The 17771-nt window shown below is 43.4% G+C and overlaps 1 protein-coding gene across 2 annotated transcripts in view; it reads left to right on the forward strand.

Annotated features, from left to right (window-relative positions):
* Window positions 1–6085: 6085 nt before the first annotated feature.
* LOC120021331 (myocyte-specific enhancer factor 2C-like) overlaps window positions 6086–17771 on the forward strand; it is a 27746-nt gene continuing 16060 nt past the window's right edge. For both annotated transcript variants that reach the window (XM_038965039.1, XM_038965040.1), the window contains exon 1: window positions 6086–6391. The gene's annotated coding sequence lies outside the window, so the exon portion shown is untranslated. The remainder of the gene's footprint in view (window positions 6392–17771) is intronic.

Genomic DNA, 17771 nt, shown 5'->3' on the forward strand with positions numbered 1-17771 from the left:
CCAGATGTTTTGCAGAGAGCTCCAGAAAACATTATTACTGGATGAGAGACCAACCCCTTCCTCTCCTCTGCCCGCCCCTCACACAATAACACCCACACTCTCACCTCAGATATCCCTCTCGGTTCTCTAGTCTCTCTTCATCCTTCTCTATTATCTCCCCTCTCTTCTCTACCACCCCTTTCTCTTCTCTCCCTCTTTATTTCTCTCTCTCCCTCTCTTCACTTCCTGGAGGGTAGTGGATCAGGGGCATCAGTCTGTCAGGGGCCGTCTAGTAAGTGCACGCACGCACCTGCAAAACAGCCACCCACACAAGTCTGTCAGCTAACTCGTTAGAGTAATCAGATGTGTAAAGTATATAAGTAAAACTACTTTAAAGTACTACTTAAGTATTTTGGGGGGGTATCTTTCCTATTCATGTTTTTGACAACTTTTACTTCACTACATTCCTAAAGAAAATAATGTACTTTTTACTTCATACATTTTCCCTGACACCCAAAACTACTTGTTACATTTTGAATGGTTAGCAGGACATGAAAATGTTTCAATTCACGCACTTATCAAGAGAACATCCCTGGTCATCCCTACTGCCTCTGATCTGGCGGACTCACTAAACACACGTTTCGTTTGTAAATTACGTCTGAGTATTGGAGTGTGTCCCTGGCTATCCGTAGATAAAAAAAAATAAAAAATGAAATGGTGCCGTCTGGTTTGCTTAATATAAGGAATTTAAAATCATTTTTACTTTTGATACTTAAGTATATTTTTGCAATTACATTTACTTTTGATACTTAAGTATATTTTTGCAATTACATTTACTTTTGATACTTAAGTATATTTAAAACCAAACACTTTTAGACTTTTACGCAAGTAGTATTTTACTGGGTGACTTTTACTGTGAGTCATTTTCTATTAAGGTATCTTCACTTTTACTCAAGTATGACAATTGGGTATTTTCCACCACTGAGAGTAATGGCCTGGATCTGTTGATGTTTTACTATAACAGCAAACTGAACCTGAGCTGAACTCTCAGACTGACAGACTTCAGGACTGCTTAGATTAAGGCTAATCATTCACCATCTCAGGACTGTACTGTATATGAGCTGTACAATATATGGTCAATTCCAGACTGGGTCTGTGTATGTGTCTGGTGAATCTGTCAAGTCAGCAGGTAGTGGCCAAGTAAAGTCAACAGTGTGGAGAAGCCATTAAACTTGTGAAGGTGTAACTTCCCATCAGCTATAGAGTAGGTTTATACCTGAGCTCTCATGCGTACAGAGATTCCCACAGCTGAGACCAATGTGCTGCCCACTATTTGCTATCATTGTGTTTTTGTGTGTTTGTTTGTGTATTATCCTTGGTCTTCAAGAACCCACTGTATCCTCACACTAACCCTATAGGAACTTTCTAGGTGTATTTAGTAGCTTCATCTTCTCTCTCCTTTCCTTCATCTGTAGTGATCTGAGAGCAGTGGGCAGGTTAAAACTAAGCCTCGGCCTAGCAGATGCTCAGTGTGTGGAAATCCGGGCCATGTTCATAGGTTTGATCTCTCTCTCTCTTCCAACCATCTTTCTCTGTAATGGGAAGAGCCATAGGCCTTTAGACCAGTAATCCTGGGCTCTTATGCCAAGGCCTACAAAGGCCTGAGTGTCAGTAACACACACACACACACACACACACACACACACACACACACACACACACACACACACACACACACACACACACACACACACACACACACACACACACACACACACACACACACACACACACACACACAGGCAGGCAGGCAGCGTTAGCGACACCTCACAGCTAAATATACCCAGAATGACAGAGACAGGTGACTAAACCTCGGCCTCAGACACCCAGCCAGAAAGCACTGGGGAGGTCAGGGGCGTCATGCACCCCAAAATCTGAGGGGGCACAAAGTACGTGAGGATGGCTACGTTGAAAATGTTTGCATTTTTCAAACACCTGAACCTAGAGCCATAATCATTATGCTTAATTCTATGTAAAAAATATGTTTCTTTCTCTGCATATCTAAGCGGACCTCTTGGGCTGTCTGTATCCTCCTTACTGGTGTGTTTTTAAAGAAACAAAATATGCTTCTCTGCATCTTCGCTCAAATCTGGGTAAAAGATCGAAAGGAATGTGAGTCTTATTCAGTGCGTTTATTAATTGCTTGCTTTTCTAAAGTCTACCAACCTTGCCAGCAGGCATGCCAGCTAAGATAGTTAGACAAACTAGCTACTAGCTTGAGTGATATAATGAAATTATCTCTTGGTAGCTAGTAATGAGATTAGGAGATTGGGAACCTATCTGGGCTAGCTAAAGCCAACTTCATAAAATGATTATAATAATGAATAGTGTGTATTATACACATGTGGGAATTGGACATTTTTGCATATCCCAACTCCTCTTGAGACACCCTCAGAAAGTGGGGTCACGGACAGGGTCAGCCATTATCAACGGTGACCCTGGAACAATTTGGGTTAAGTGCCTTGCTCAAGGGCACATTGGCAGATTTTTCACCTTGTTGGCCCGGGTATTCAAACTAGTGACCTTTTGGTTATTGGCCCGACACTCTAATCGCTAGGCTACCTACTGCCACAAATTGCTAGGTGGCTAGTAGAAAGTATTACAGAGAAACACATTTAAAATATATATATATTTTTTTTAAAGGACAAATCTGAGGGGGCACGTGCCCCTGTGCCCACTATGGGCATGACGCCTCTGAGGGAGGTCACAGGGTGTGTGTGTGTCTGAGGGCGCTGCTGGGGGCTGGTTATGTCTCTTTCCTCTCAGTGTGCAGTTGGTAGCTTTGAGCCGAACACGGTCACCCAGGTCTCTGGGTTTTCTCCTCTAAGCCAGCTGGTCTGGCTTTATACCTTCTTCTAGTCCTCTTTTACTCCTTTGTTCCATTTCATCCCTTCTTTTCTGAGCTAAAGGATAGAGTGATCTGACCCACAGCTGGAGCTGTAGGGAACCTTCCTGGGGAAGATAATACAAGCAGCACTGGTGAGTGTGTGTGTGTATGTGTGTGTGTGTGTGTGTGTGTGTGTGTGTGTGTGTGTGTGTGTGTGTGTGTGTGTGTGTGTGTGTGTGTGTGTGTGTGTGTGTGTGTGTGTGTGTGTGTGTGTGTGACGCACAGCAAACTCTTACTGACTCATAGCTTTCAATTTAGTTTAGTTTTGGGCAGAAAGGAGTGTGTGCCACATGATCAAACAAGAGTTTGTGAGTGCGAGAGCGCTTTTGAGAGTGTGTGCTGTCTATGGGAAAGTGTGTGAGCGCACTGCAAATGAACACAAAAACATAAATGTCTTCTATGGTGTTTTCTCATGGTAAAGTCGGTGGTATGGCTTCATCTGCTGACAAGAGACTATAAAGGAAAATCTAAAGGACTTGTAATGCCTCCCAAAGTCAAGCGTCTCTCACCTCTGTGTGTGGTTGGGTTCCACTGGTCTGCCTGTCTGTCTGTGTCTGCCTGTCCGACCATAGCGAGAAGCACAGCCACAGCTGCAGTAGTCAATCAGGACTGGCCCAGGATAGAGAGAGAGACAGAAAGATATGAAGTTATAATTTGACCATGAAAAAAGACAGAAATGTTGAAATTCACTCTTATACTCCTATGCTGTACTTTTAGCAAGCTATATAGTTCAACATTCAATGGTGGTGTAAATATACTGTATTTAAGCAAGTCTACAATGTTTTGTGGATCTGTAACGGTTGGTCATTGGCCCTCCATCTTGGCTCTCCCTGCCCCTCCCCCATCACCTCTCTGACTGGCCTATGATCTCTGACCTCTGACCCTATGATACTTAAACTTTGTTTCTAGGTTACTTCTAGCTTTATTCCTAATGACCTTGAACAAATGCATCTTGTTATAAAACTGGTCTTTCAGTCATAACCATGGCTGACAGTCTACTGTGTGATGCAGTACAGTAGGATGACTGTATTTACCATAAGTAGCCTTTAGCTTGTGGTCTCTTGCGTCCTAACAGTCTCTTGGTCATATTTGTATAATTTGCTATGTCACATCTCTGACAGACAGGGTTTGTGGTGTAGATTCTAGATGCCAAACTACTGTATACAATTAAACTGCAACAATTCCATAGCTAATGTTAGTCACTGTCTGCCTGGCTATCACTGCTGTTCAGCGTGTCCATACTGAAATTCTGGAGTGAATCAGAGCTTAAAATATCTCTGGTGGTACTGCCCTAACACTGCCATAGACTCTGGCCTCAGAACCAAGCACAGCTGTGTCTGAGGGAGCTACATGCCACATACACATGAGTGTTTGTGTGTGTGTCTATGAGGGAAGGGATGGAGGAGAGAACAAGGTTTTAACCTTTATTTAACTAGGCAAGTCAGTTAAGAACAAATTCTTATTTACAATGACGGCCTACAACTGCCAAACCCGGACGCCGCTGGGCCAATTGTGTCGCCGCCCTATGGGACTCCCAATCACGGCCGGATGTGATACAGCCTGGAATCGAAGCAGGGTGTCTGTAGTGACACCTCGAGCACTGAGATGCAGTTCCTTAGACCGCTGCGCCACTCAGGAGCCCCTTCAAAGCATGAAAGCATTCTTTGAAATATCTCCACATATTATACTGAGTTTGCAGAGACATACTTTCATTGTTGTAAAAAAATGCTACCGGGACGACTGTGCCTTTGTTGTTCAGAGGCCTGTCTCACATGAATAACAGGCAGATTACATTGTGCGTGTCAGCCTGAGTGATGGGAGTGACAGGGAACGACGACAGCAGGCTTGTCAGGTGAGATGCCTACAAACGCAGCAGCATCTTTTCTCGGGGTGTATAGTCCTGTAGTAGCAGAACGACGACTGCGCAGCTGTTTTTCCTGTAACACGACAAAAGGTTAAGGCTCATCCATTATACATAGCAGGTGTAACGTACTGGGCGTTCCACTAGACCACTAACAACCAAACTAGACCCCCATGAGACATACACTACAGGAACACATTTGCAGTGAAAACACTCCCCAGAGACGGACTATTTGCTTTTGTGTACAGTATATGTGTGCGGGTGTGGGCAAGTGTTTGTGTGGGTGTGTGTGTGTGCGTGTCGGTGTGTGAGCTGCAGAGCGGGTTAGAGCAGAGAGAAGTAGCCTCCTGCTATAGAGTTGTAGGACATTTCGTAAGTCCATCCACCCATCCGAAACTGCACAGTACTGGTAAACAAGTGCAGTTCCAAGAGCTTCCACTGCAGTGCACCAGTGAGCTACAGACCAGCACTTCATACTTCATACTGTTTGCCCTGTGTATTCTAGGGAAGGGAGATTGTATTACTCTGAAAATGTACATTCATTTGAGTTTAATAATCTGTTTTAAGATTAAAAGCAGGTGTGTGTGTGTATGTGTGTGTGTGTGTGTGTGTGTGTGTGTGTGTGTGTGTGTGTGTGTGTGTGTGTGTGTGTGTGTGTGTGTGTGTGTGTGTGTGTGTGTGTGTGTGTGTGTGTGTAAACTACATCTTAATCTTAATCTAGAACCAGCTCCAGTATCATACAGTATCTCTCCGGTCTCTCCCAGGTGCTCTGTAAACCAATGGACCTGAGGCCCTTAGAGACCACCCTGATGAAACACTCAGACACAGACTGACTGACACAGATGAGAGAGAGATTGAGATAAAGCCAGAAGGGAAGAGAGAGAACCGAAACCTGAAACGCATGCAGGAGGATCTGGGGCTGAAGCTTTGACAGAACAGAAGGAAGTGCAAGTAATTGACTGGTAAGATATCCACGTTTTCACAGCTTAACTAGACAGGAAATGTAGTCTTCTATACTACGACTAGGGTGGTTTATTTATTTGGCACATATGTTGACTGAACACACTTCAGATAGATAGGATGTGTGTGTGTGTGTGTGTGTGTGTGTGTCTTTGTGCGTCTTTGTGCGCGCGCGCACCCGCTAGGGCCTTAAAACTTGTTCATGGATTGTGTGCGTGTTTGATGGATTGGAGAGAGCGAGAGAGAAAGAGAGAGCGATCGATCAAAGTGTGTCTATGGGCACATCACCAACGGGAAACAAACATTAGCGGTATTATCCCCCTTTCCTTCCCCTCCTCCGTTCCTTCACCGGGCAAATCACTCACTCACACTGAGAGACTGCGTAGCACGACTCCCTTCCTCTTCATTTCAAATCTGGAGTGGAGAAGAGAGTTTTAATGTTGCCAGTTGCCCTTTCCATCACTGTGTTTGTATGATTAATAGTAGGCTATTGCCATTCTGGATTTAAAGTGAATTCGTTTTTCTAACGGGGCTCTTGACACGAAGACTTTTCTGCTGTACGGTATTCGGACAAGGCTCGTGAAAACGCCTGCGTAAACGGACACTGATATCGGACAGATCAGCCTCATGAGGAGCAGGCTACAGTAAGTGTGTCCGGTGGTTAATTCATTATTTTCGCTTCGAAAGTTTACAGTTGGGACAGTTTGTGCTATTGGCAGAATACGCACAGTGTTTGCGCTCCGAACTCGACCATAAACGCGTAGGAGTCTGTCATATAATTTAATAGATGTGTTATACTCAGAGAGTATACAACAGCCCAGTGAGGGAGATGTGAAGTCGTATAGTCGGATTTGTTTATTTTTCTTAAATATTTTCTTATTAAGTATTGTGTTCATGTCAATTTAAAGTTGATTGAGGTCAATATGTGTTTTTATGTGTTTATGTGTTTGTGAATGAATCTCAGACCTGTTAGAGAAAGTGAAATATGTAGCACTGATGGCCAAATTCAGTATCTTTAAAGTCATTTTGAGAAAATAAAATACTTTTGTATAATATTTTCTAGTGTACTAATACAAGTGAGGGGGTCTGTGCCACCAGTGTCAATGGGTATTATGACCCTGATCCCAGGCTAGAGCAGTGCACAGTATGTGGCCTTGAGGGGTGTGTTCTCCAACTCTGCCCCCTGGTCCAGCTGGAGAGCACAGTGTGTGCAGGCTTTAGTTCCAGCCCAGCACTAACACACCTGATACTTGGCTCCTGTCCTCTGGATAAGCCTCTAGTTTCTGTTCTGGCTCTCCCATTAAGTCAGAGAGAGCAGGCAGTTTACAGGTGTATTAAAGACTAAAGGCTAGCCTCACCTGGCTGCCACATCTCAGCTTTATGAACCAACACATGGCTGGGAGTGGGAACACATGACTGGTCAGGGGTGCACAATGGAGGCTCTGGAGTTCCGCAGTCCTGCCGGTTTTCATTTCTCGCTGCCATTCTACTTGATCAATTGTACTGATTGACTGGAATTTAACGAGGTAGAAAACCAGCAAACACCTTGGGCCTCACTCCTCTCTTAAGACCTGGAGAATTCACAACCCAAACTGTAGTTTATTTAAAAGCATATTGCAGAGGATTTGCTGGGTGGTCCCCATATGAGCTTTAACGCTGACGTGTCTGAATTTTGCCCCAACACTTGTTTTCTAGTGAGTACAGTGTCATCTGCCACCGTGGTAAACAACTTACTTACTGTGTAGTGTTGCATCCACCATCCTAGTTAGGGAGTCTACATCCACCATCCTCCAGTTAGGGAGTCTACATCCACCATCCTCCAGTTAGGGAGTCTACGTCCACCATCCTCCTGTTAGGGAGTCTACATCCACCATCCTCTAGTTAGGGAGTCTACATCCACCATCCTCCAGTTAGGGAGTCTACATCCACCATCCTCCAGTTAGGGAGTCTACATCCACCATCCTCCAGTTAGATGGTCTACATCCACCATCCTCCAGTTAGGGAGTCTACATCCACCATCCTCCAGTTAGGGAGTCTACATCCACCATCCTCTAGTTAGGGAGTCTACATCCAACATCCTCCAGTTAGGGAGTCTACATCCACCATCCTCCAGTTAGGTGGTCTACATCCACCATCTCCAGTTAGGTGGTCTACATCCACCATCCTCCAGTTAGGGCGTCTACATCCACCATCCTCCAGTTAGGGAGTCTACATCCACCATCCTCCAGTTAGGGAGTCTACATCCACCATCCTCCAGTTAGGGAGTCTACATCCACCATCCTCCAGTTAGGGCGTCTACATCCACCATCCTCCAGTTAGGGAGTCTACATCCACCATCCTCTAGTTAGGGAGTCTACATCCACCATCCTCCAGTTAGGGAGTCTACATCCACCATCCTCTAGTTAGGGAGTCTACATCCACCATCCTCCAGTTAGGGAGTCTAATACAGATGAGTCTTTGTCTGCTAGTTGCCTGTAGCTACTGTAGTGTTAATCAGAAACTCCCCCCTACTCTAGTCTAGTCTGAAGTATTTATAATGAGTCATGTGCCCGTAGTGGAGAATGGTGGTGGTGGTGGTGGTGGTGGTGGTGGGGGGTTACAGCATCTACTGGCCAGCTTGGTAGAGCTGTAGGACACCGATCCAAGTCATGTCCCTTTTACTTGTTATTTTCCTCCTGACAAGGTGATAGAGGAACTACGTAGTTGTCTTTGAAATGATATGCGGTGCTCGTAGCGCCGTGATGAAGTCCACCCAGGCTCTATGTCTGGGGGCTTGCACACACCCCTTTGAGACTCGTCTACGTGCACTCCTCCGCCCCCAGCCCTCTACTCCTCCCGTTCCCTATCCACCCCCTGCCCGGCACCCATCCGTCTACCCCCCACTACCCCTGCCCCTCTGACACTGGCATGTAGGTTGTCCTGCCAAGATATACAAGGGCATTGCCACCCCATCACCCACTGTCTGTCGCTCTCGCTCTATCCAGCCTCAAAATACACACTTACACATTCTGTCTACCCTGTCTATCTGTCTGTCTATTGGACTGTGTGTCTCTGGTCCAGGGTTGGACTGGGATAAAAAATCCACCTGGTGATTTCTAATACCCCAGCCCATTTTTTTCCTTTGGCCCTCATTATTAGCCAAATAATGATAACTCTATGCAAACACCCCAATTTAGATCAGCCCACTGGCATTTGCCTGAACTGCCCTATGGCCAGTCTGTTTCTGTTTGGTCCTTCTGTCTGTCCCTCTCTTGCCCCAGAATACACACACGTACACAGCATGGGGGTAAATGAGGACTCTGAATCATCCCTCTACATAGAGAAAGGCCCATCTTTGGCACACTGCGATGGTGTGTTTAAGTTTGTGATAGAGAAGGGGTACCGTGATTGTTGTGAGAGTGGGTGTTAGTTCGGGAAAATAAGGAGTCTGTTATATGTCCAACTCTTTTCTCTAGTTCTACTGGCTATGTCTGTTTCTGTCTCTCTCTGTCTTAGTGTGAACTAGATACGGGCCGCTCTGCTTTGTTTTGGGGTAATAAGTTCATTCTTTTATTTTTGGAGCCCCGCTGGTTACGTGTAAGCTATTTATAGATGAGGAAATGTGTGTTTGTGCGTAAGTGTGTGTGTGTGGAAGGAGGAATCGGGTGGAAACCTGCCATCTTCCTGGTTTGGTTTACAGGTGGGCTCTACATCATGTCGTCTTAGAGGGAACACACATGCTGGGGGAAAAAATCTAGCAAACACACACAAGCACACACACAGTGTTTAGGTCAAAAGCAAGCTTCCCTCGAAAGCAGAACTCCATGCTCAGTATCAACACCCACAGTTTATATAATTCGGGGTTGACTCAACAAGGAATGTTCTATATTTACTCTAAAGCAGAGGAGTATGGTGTTTCCTGAAACAGTCTCACTATCTGCATGACTGACTGACTGACTGACTGACTGAATGAATGAATGAGAGCACAGAAGTAATGTGTCCTGTTTGGCATGTTGGGGCTTGTTTTGATTGGACATTATGCCCTAGCTAGCTTGATTATATCTGGTGCTGACATATACTGTGTAGAAGATCTGTGTTTAAAATGTGCCTTTTCTGGTCAGTTTACTGAGGAGTCTGTACAGATCAGGCTCTATTCTCCTCTAGCTAGGGATGGGGGTACGTTGGAGCTGTCACCATGTTATTACATATCATATCATCTCTGATCTCCACAGGGGCATAAGGGATAGGGGATAGGGGTTTGGGATGGTACACAAACAAACAAAAGTATGTGGACACCTGCTCGTCGAACATCTCATTATAAAATCATGGGCATTAATATGGAGTTGGTCCCCCCTTTGCTGCGATAACAGCCTCCACTCTTCTGGGAAGGCTAGATCTCTCAAACTCAACTCTGGACCTTGAAGACAGTTCCACTGCATTTTTTCATTGTTCCCCTCTAATTAGGGACTGATTTAGACCTGGCACACCAGGTGTGTGCAATCAATTATCAGATAGAACAGAAAACCAGCAGACTCCGGACCTCGTAGGGTAACAGTTGTTGGAACATTGCTGTGTGGACTTGCTTCCTTTCAGCCACAATAGCATTAGTGAGGTAGGACACTGATGTAGAGTGATTAGGCCTGGCTCGCAGTCGGCGTTCCAATTCATCCCCAAAGTGTTCGATGGGGTTGAGGTCAGGGCTCTGTGCAGGCCAGTCGATTTCTTCCACACCGATCTCAACAAACCATTTCTGTATGGACCTCGCTTTGTGCACGGGGGCATTGTCATGCTGAAACAGGAAAGGGCCTTCCCCAAACTGTTGCCACGAAGTGGAAGCACAGAATCGTCTAGAATGTCATTGTATGCTGTTGTGTTAAGATTTTCCTTCACTGGAACTAAGGGGCCTAGCCCGAGCCATGAAAAACAGCCCCAGACCATTATTCCTCCTACACTAAACTTTACAGTTGGCACTATGCATTGGGGCAGGTAGCGTTCTCCTGGCATCCGCCAAACCCAGATTAGTCCGTCGGAATAACAGATGGTGAAGCGTGATTAATCACTCCAGAGAACGTGTTTCCACTGCTTCAGAGTCCAATGGCGGCGAGCTTTACACCACTCCAGCCGATACTTGGCATTTCGCATGGTGATCTTAGGCTTGTGTGTGGCTGCTCGGCCATGGAAACCCATTCAAATGAAGCTTCCTATGAACAGTTCTTGTGCTGACGTTGCTTCCAGAAGCAGTTTGGAACTCGGTAGTGAGTGTTGCAACCAAGGACAGACAATTTTTACATGCTATACGCGTCAGCACTCGGTCGGTCCTGTTTTCTGAGCTTGTGTGACCTACCACTTCGTGGCTGGGCCGTTGTTGCTCCTAGACATGTCCACTTCACAATAACAGCACTTACAGTTGACCGTGGCAGCTCTAGCAGGGCAGAAATTGTAGGGAATGTGGCATCCTATGACGGTGCCACGTTGAAAGTCACTGAGCTCTTCAGTACAGGCCATTCTTTTGCCAATGTTTGTCTATGGAGATTGCATGGCGGTGTGCTCGATTTTATCCACCTGTCAGCAATGGGTGTGGCTGAAATAGCCGAATCCACAAATTTGATGTGGTGTCCACATACTTTTGTATATATGGTGTATGTTGTGTAGCGTGATAGGGAGTTTTGATTACAGCCCGGTTACCAGTCTATTTCTGCTTTCTCTCATGAACAAGTACTACTGAATTACTACTCATCACTACTACACAAAGTCTACTGGTTTTAGTACTTGATTGTTATTGAGATGTGTAGTAAACCAGTAGTGATTTATGTAGTAATTTAAGTAGTAATAAATTATGAATTGGGACGTTTCGCTACTGGTGAACACTACATATTTCCTACTCAAATCACTACATAATTCTCCCTTAATATGTAACTACTGAGCTTTTGGGTCTCTACTACTTAAAACCTACACATACCTACACAATTCCTACATGTTCACTATTGAATTACTACACGATTCCTACACATTACTGCTGTCTGCATACTCAATCCATATTGAATTACTACACGATTCCTACACATTGCTGCTGTCTGCATACTCAATCCATATTGAATTACTACACGATTCCTACACATTGCTGCTGTCTGCATACTCAATCCATATTGAATTACTACACGATTCCTACACATTACTGCTGTCTGCATACTCAATCCATATTGAATTACTACACGATTCCTACACATTGCTGCTGTCTGAATTACTACACGATTCCTACACATTGCTGCTGTCTGCATACTCAATCCATATTGAATTGCTACACGATTCCTACACATTGCTGCTGTCTGCATACTCAATCCATATTGAATTACTACACGATTCCTACACATTGCTGCTGTCTGCATACTCAATCCATATTGAATTACTACACGATTCCTACACATTGCTGCTGTCTGCATACTCAATCCATATTGAATTACTACACGATTCCTACACATTGCTGCTGTCTGCATACTCAATCCATATTGAATTACTACTGCCAGTGCCATCTGTGTGTGTGGTGTTGTATCACTACTGATCACTACTGAATTGATCCTGATCCTTTATCATTTTCTACATAAATCCTTTGGAATTACTATTTAAAACATTGAACTACCTATTCAAAATCCCTACATGTTTTTCCCTCACGTTTCTAACTATAGTTATATCACCAAACAAGCAATAATAAGCTCATGCAAACTTTATTGCAATTTGTTTTGATTCAATTAATGACATATTGAATGACATATTTACACTTATTTTGTCCATCCCTTTGAGACCTTGTCTTCATTCAGCTTTGACTGAACTTTATTCACATCCTCTTTTTTGTTGCAGCCACATTTTTCCACCATGTAACCTTTAGAAAATAAAGACAAGGACAAGAGACAACCAATTCTAAGCCATTATCAATCATCGGCTAACAGAGGTCACAACACAGAAAAACATTTTTAATCTCACTAACAATGGCCTCCAGTCTTCTTATGTCAAGGGGCTCCTTGGCAACAGGTCACAAGAGGTAAGTAGAATGGGTAAGTATACAATAAGAACATACTGTACATTTGCATACAAACCCACTCATCAGCTAGCACGACGAAAACAGAGTCTACATAGCTACAATTCAATGGGGCTAGCAAACAGATAGGCTAAACTCAATACATCTCTATGACAATGGCTAACGGCTAAGAGCGTTTTGGCTAGAAATCTTTTTGATGTTGTAAAAAGTGATATAAACGGCTAAACAATGACATGAAGGTATTCATAAAGGAAAGTTAAACTTACAGATGGTGCCAGTATAAGGTCTATGAAAGACAGGATGACGGAGGATGGAAGGGGATTACATTCGGGATTGTCAAAAACAGTAAACAGTAACAACAACCAACTACTTCCTGTTTTGTCTTCTTCTGCAGTCATGAAAAGTCGGTGTAGTCTGCCTGTAGTGTTATGATACGTCAAGTAATAAAAACTCTACCTGATTACTGTTGAAAAGCCTGTGTAGTAAAGCTGTAGTGCTTTGAGTACTTATTAACTACCAACATCAAGTAGAAAATCTCTAGCCGACCAGATTACTACTAACAAGCCTGTGTAGTAAAGCTGTAGTGTTTTGAGTACTTATTTACCACCAACATCAAGTAGTAAAAACCTCTACCTGATTACTACTGGAAACTACTGTTTTCCTACTGAACACTACACATCTCTACCTATCTTGAGTAGTGCATAAAGTACACATTCACTACACAGTCTCTACATTGTCACTACTGCACAAATAAGTTTTGTGTAGTAATTCAGTAGTGCTTTTTCACGAGAGTTAGCCAACTCCCTACTCGTCGTCTTGTCATTGACAAGCCTGATCCCTTTCTCTCTTTCCCCCTTCCATTCTCCTTCAGCCTTGCCTCTGACTGTAAGCTGGGAACCGTGTGTGTGTGTGTGTGTGTGTGTTGGACGCTATAAACCATGTGTGCTCTGACTGTGTCTAGCTACTTAAGACAAGCTTAAAGAACCTGTAGGCCAGGGAGTCGCTTGATGTACAGGTAACTGCCAAAATAAAGGAAACTCTTGCGTAAATGAGGGATAGAAAGTCTATTGAAAGCAGGTGCTTCCTTCCACACAGGTGTGGTTCCTGAGTTAATTAAGCAAATAGCATCCCATCATGCATAGGGTCATGTATAATAATGCCCAGTTACCCATCATTTTGGCTACTATGGCAAGAAGAAGATATCTCAGGGACTTTGAAAGATGCATCTCCAAGGAGCATAAAAGGTGTGTGTGTGTGTGTGTCTCAGACAACAGATCTCAATTCAATTGAACGCTAATGGGAGATTCTAGAGCGGTGTCTGAGACAGCGTTTTCCACCACCATCAACAAAACACCCACACAAACACCCTTCACCATCAACAAAACACACACACAAGCACACACCCACTCATGCACACAAACGCACACACACAAGCTCACACACACACGCTCACACACAAGGGCTGGGCATTGCCAGGGACCTCATGATACGATATTTATCACGATACGATAAGTATAGCCATTCTCATGATTCTATATGTATTGCGATTCGATACTGTGATTGTATTGCAGTTTTGTGTTCCTAACAAATTGCTTACTATATGTCTGCTGCAGAGAGCCAAGAGAGAGCATGAGAAAATTAATTTTGATCAGTCAGGGAAATAAAGTGCTGAAAACATGTTGAGTCACTATTTATAAAGAAGACGGAAAACAAGTTATAGGATGAAAAATACCTACAGTAGCATTTTTTTTAAAATAACAATTTATATATCTATATATATATATTTTTGTTATATATATATATATATTTATGGGTATACAGTACTAGTCAAAAGTTTTGACACACCTACTCATTCAAGGGTTTTTCTATATTTTTACTATTTTTTACATTGTAGAATAATAGTGAAGATGTCAAAACTATGAGATAACACATGGAATCATGTACTAACCAAAAAAATGCTAAACAAACCAAAATATATTTAATATTTTTGATTCTTCAAAGTAGCCACCCTTTTCCTTGATGACAGCTTTGCACACTCTTGGCATTGTCTCAACCAGCTTCAGCTGGAATGCTTTTCCAACAGTCTTGAAGGAGTTCCCACATATGCTGAGCACTTGTTAGCTGCTTTTCGTTCACTCTGCATTCCAATTCATCCCAAACCATCTCAAATGGGTTGAGGTTGGGTGATTGTGGAGGCCAGGTCATCTGATGCAGCACTCCATCACTCTCCTTCTTGGCTAAATAGCCCTTACACAGCCTGGAGGTGTGTTGGGTCATTGTCCTGTTGGAAAAGGGTTAAGTGTGCCTTGAATTTTAAATAAATTGTGTCACCAGCAAAACACGCCCACACCATCACACCTCTTCCTCCATGCTTCACGGTGGGAACCACACATACGGAGATCATCCGTTCACCTACTCTGCGTCTCACAAAGACACGGCGGTTGGAACCAAAAATCTCACATTTTGACTCATCAGACCAAAGGACAGATTTCCACCGGTCTAATGTCCATTGCTCATGTTTTTGTTGGCCCAAGCAAGTCTCTTCTTCTTATTGGTGTCCTTTTGTAGTGGTTTCTTTGCAGCAATTCAACCATGAATGCCTGATTCACGCAGTCTCCTCTGAACAGTTGATGTTGACATGTGTCTGTTACTTGAACTCTGTGAAGCATTTATTTGGGCTGCAATTTCTGAGGCTGGTAACTCTAAGGAACTTATCCTCTGCAGCAGAGGTAACTCTGGGTCTTCCTTTCCTGTGGCAGTCCTCATGAGAGCCAGTTTCATCATAGCCCTTGATGGTTTTTGCGACTGCATTTGAAGAAACGTTGAAAGTTCTTGATTGACTGACCTTCATGTCTTAAAGTAATGATGGACTGTTGTTTCTCTTTGCTTATTTGAGCTGTTCTTGCCATAATATGGACTTGGTCTTTTACCAAATATACCACCCTTACCTTGTCACAAAACAACTGATTGGCTCAAACACATTAAGAAGGAAAGAAATTCCACAAATTGACTTTTAACAAGGCACACCTGTTAATTGAAATGCATTGCATGTGACTACCTCATGAAGCTGGTTGAGAGAATGCCAAAGCTGAGTGGGCAAATCTGTCAGCAAGGCCAAAAGTGGCTACTTTATTTTGATTTGACACTTTTTTGCTTACTGTTATTTCATAGTTTTGATGCCTTCACTATTATTCTACAATGTAGAAAATAGCAAAAATAAAGAAAAACCTTTGAATGAGTAGATCTGTCCAAACCTTTGACTGGTACTGTATATAAATATATATATTTTTTTTTACAAATCGACACTTAGAGACAAATGTCAATAAATTATTATCCAAAAATAATATTGAGATATGTCACTGTATAGATGTTTCCCCCCGTAACACACACACACACACACACACACACACACACACACACACACACACACACACACACACACACACACACACACACACACACACACACACACACACACACACACACAGTACATCACTGGGGTCGAGCTCCCTGCCATCCAGGGCATTTGTACTAGGCGGTGTATGAGGAAGGCCCGGAAAATTGCCAATGACTCGGTACCGGAGCATCATGTCTCGGAACAATAGGCTCTGAGACAGCTTCTATCGCCAAGCAATAAGACTGTTGAACTGCTAACCGATGGCTGCTCAATCCCATCCACGGACTATCTGCACTGACTTTATACACAATCTCAAGTCTCTATTCACACATTCACGTACTTAAACTGTCACTCTGGCACACAAACACACATACCACACACACTCACACATACTAACGCGGCTATTCATGATTATTTATCCGTCTGCCTAGTTGCTTCTAGTCACTTTTACCCCTGCCTACATGTACAGTTGAAGTCGGAAGTTTACATACACTTAGGTTGGAGTCATTAAAACTCGTTTTTCAACCATTCCATACATTTCTTGTTAACAAACTATAGTTTTGGCAAGTCGGTTAGGACATCTACTTCGTGCATAACACAAGTACTTTTTCCAACAATTGTTTACAGACAGATTATTTCAAATATAAATCACTGTATCACAATTCCAGTGGGTCAGAAGTGTACGTACATGTACACTAAGTTGACTGTGCCTTTAAACAGCTTGGACAATTCCAGAAAATTATGTCATGGCTTTAGAAGCTTCTGATAGGCTAATTGACTTCATTTGAGTCAATTGGAGGTGTACCTGTGGATGTATTTCAAGGCCTACCTTCAAACTCAGTGCCTCTTTGCTTGACATCATGGGAAAATCAAAAGAAATCAGCCAAGACCTCAGAAAGGTTTTTGTAGACCTCCACAAGTGTGGTTCATCCTTGGGAGCAATTTCCAAACACCTGAAGGTACCACGTTCATCGGTATAAACAATAGTACGCAAGTATAAACACCATGGGACCACGCAGCCGTCATACCGGTCAGGAAGGAGATGCGTTCTGTCTCCTAGAGATGACCGTACTTTGGTGTGAAAAGTGCAAATCAATCCCAGAACAACAGCAAAGGACCTTGTGAAGATGCTGGAGGAAACCGGTACAAAAGTATTTATATCCTCAGTAAAACGTGTCCTATATCGACATAGCCTGAAAGGCTGCTCAGCAAGGAAGAAGCCACTGCTCCAAAACCGCCATAAAAAAAGCCAGACTACGGTTTGCAACTGCACATGGGGACAAAGATCGGAGAAATGTCCTCTGGTCTAATGAAACAAAATTATACATTTTTGCCCATAATGACCATCGTTATGTTTGGAGGAAAAAGGGGGAGGCTTGCAAGCCGAAGAACACCATCCCAACCGTGTGTCACGATCGTCTTCTTGAGACAGATTGGACCAAGGCGCAGCGTGTGCAAAATACATCTTCTTTTATTGAGAAGAGAGAGAAAACACAAAACGAACACTATATACAAACTAACAAAACAACAAACGACCGTGAAGCTAAATAACGTAAGTGCACAGACAAGCAACAAACGTTCAACATAGACAACTACCCACAAAAGCCTACTGCCT

The sequence above is a fragment of the Salvelinus namaycush genome, chromosome 26 (genome assembly GCF_016432855.1).
Source record: "Salvelinus namaycush isolate Seneca chromosome 26, SaNama_1.0, whole genome shotgun sequence".
Taxonomy (NCBI): domain Eukaryota; kingdom Metazoa; phylum Chordata; class Actinopteri; order Salmoniformes; family Salmonidae; genus Salvelinus; species Salvelinus namaycush.